The 2500-nt window shown below is 44.4% G+C and overlaps 1 protein-coding gene across 1 annotated transcript in view; it reads left to right on the top strand.

Moving 5' to 3' along the window:
* LOC135111615 (probable G-protein coupled receptor CG31760) overlaps positions 1-2500 on the top strand; it is a 109531-nt gene that overhangs the window by 33416 nt on the left and 73615 nt on the right.

Below are 2500 nucleotides of genomic sequence, written 5' to 3'. Positions count from 1 at the left end.
TATTGATAATGAATGACTCAGTACGAACGAAAATATAAAAACAAAAATCAAGAGAAGAAAAACAAAAAAAAGAAAAGAGGAAAAGAAAAAGAGAATGAAGGGGAAAATGAGAGAGAGAGAGAGAGAGAGAGAGAGAGAGAGAGAGAGAGAGAGAGAGAGAGAGAGAGAGAGAGAGAGAGAGAGAGAGAGAGAGACTTTATTCGTGAAAATGTGAAAAATGTGAAAATGCAAATGAATCAAGATCTATTTAAGTGAGTAAATGAGTAAATGTGCTGGTAAGTAAGTCAATTTGAGAGAGAGAGAGAGAGAGAGAGAGAGAGAGAGAGAGAGAGAGAGAGAGAGAGAGAGAGAGAGAGAGAGGAAAAGGAACAAGGATTTAAAAAGGGGAGAGGAAGACGAGGAGAAGGAGGAGGAGGAAAAGGGAAGGAAAGAAAGAAGGAAGGAAAAAGAAAAGGAAGAGAGAGAGAAAAAAAGAGAAAGGGGAGATGAAGGGGGTAAGAGACATGTAGGAGAAGAGAGGAAAAGAGAGAAGAGATGAAGGAAGAAGGAATAAGGAAGGAGGAACAGAGAGGAAGAGAAAAATAAAAAAAATGAAAGGGAAAAAAGAAGAACATGAGGAAGAGAAGGAAGAAGAAGAAAGAAGAGGAGAAATAGGGGAAGAGAGGGAGGGAGAGAAGGAGGAAGAGGAAGAAAAGTGGAGAGGTAGGGAGAGGGAGGGAGGGAGGGAGGAATGAGTGAGTTAGTGATGGAGGAAAGATGAAAATGAGGAAATGATTAAGTGAGTGTGTTATCTCTCTCTCTCTCTCTCTCTCTCTCTCTCTCTCTCTCTCTCTCTCTCTCTCTCTCTCTCTCTCTCTCTCTCGCTCTCGCTCTCTTTTCCCTTCTTAATTTCTCTCATCTCCCATTTCATCATAAATTTCTCTTCCCATCTTTTCTTTTCAATTTCTCCTTCCCTTTCTTTAGCTTCTTCTTCCTCTTCACTTCCCTCCACCTCCCCTTCCACCACCTCTCACCCACCTTCCCTCTTCCACCTCCCTCCACCCATCCCTACCTCTCCATTCCTTCCACTTTCACCCTCCACCTTCCCTCCACCCCTTTCCTGCCTCCCATCCCTTCCACTCCCCCTCCACTTTCCCTCAATCTCTCTCTCCCTTTCACCTTAAATTTCCTTCCATCTTTCCCTACCTCCCATCACTTCTATCTCCCCTCCCTCCACTTCTCTCCACCCATTCATACCTCTACCTGTCCCCTTCACCTCCATTTCCCTCCACCTCTTCTTACCTCCACCCCATTTTTCTGCCTCCCCCTCCGCTCCCCTCCACCTCCCCTTTCCTGCTGTGGCATTCTATTATTACTGAACATATTGATAAGCAAAAATACAATTGTGGGAATGTTAAGAGATATACATGAAAAAAACTAAACATAAAGGGAATAATTTGAATTGAAGTGAAAAAAAAAGAAAATCAGGTAAAATGCAACAGGAAATTAATGAACTTATAGAGAAAAAAAAAAGATGTGTAATGTAAAAATGAATAATGAGGAATGATAAAAAAATAAATAAATAAGAATAACAAAGAAAAGACGAAAAGCTATAAAAGAGAAAATGTTAAAAGTAAATAAAACAAAAGAGAAAAGGGATTTTGAAGATTTTATTTTATTTTAACGAACAGTCAAAGGCTTAGAGAGAGAGAGAGAGAGAGAGAGAGAGAGAGAGAGAGAGAGAGAGAGAGAGAGAGAGAGAGAGAGAGAGAGAGAGAGAGAGAGACAGAAGCGGTAGGAGTCTGACAGAAGGAAAAACGAGGGAAGGTGGAGAGAGAAAGGGAAGGAGGAGGAGGAGGAGGAGGAGGAGGAGGAGGAGGAGGAGGAGGAGGAGGAGGAGGAGGAGGAGGAAAACTAGGTCTGGGTGAATGCCAGGATAGAAGATAGAAGAAAGAGAGAGAGAGAGAGAGAGAGAGAGAGAGAGAGAGAGAGAGAGAGAGAGAGAGAGAGAGAGAGAGAGAGAGAGAGAGCACCTCTTTGCCCTTCAATTCCTCTTCATTTCCCCTCCTTTTCCCTCCCCTCCTTCCTCTTCCCTCTCCCCTTTCTCTCCCCTCCTCCCGGTCCTCCCCTCTCTCCCCTCTCTCCCCAGACTCGTTACTTCTGTCTCCCCTCAATCATTGCACCTCTTGGGGGGAGAAGGGAGAAGAGGGAAGAAGAGGGGAGAGAGAGAGAGAGAGGGGAATACAAATGAACACAAAGGAAGAGAAAGCAGAATCACCCTTGTTGATCTGCACGAGGCTGTATGAGAGAGAGAGAGAGAGAGAGAGAGAGAGAGAGAGAGAGAGAGAGAGAGAGAGAGAGAGAGAGAGAGAGAGAGAGAAAGGGGATGGAAGAAAGGTCACTGTCTCACCACCACAAACCTTGGCGTGAGTCCAGCCTGCTTCCTCTCTCTCTCTCTCTCTCTCTCTCTCTCTCTCTCTCTCTCTCTCTCTCTCTCTCTCTCTCTCTCTCTCTCTCTCTC

This window comes from Scylla paramamosain, chromosome 22 (genome assembly GCF_035594125.1).
Source record: "Scylla paramamosain isolate STU-SP2022 chromosome 22, ASM3559412v1, whole genome shotgun sequence".
NCBI classification, from domain to species: Eukaryota; Metazoa; Arthropoda; class Malacostraca; order Decapoda; family Portunidae; genus Scylla; species Scylla paramamosain.
This window is presented reverse-complemented; position numbering and strand designations above follow the sequence as displayed.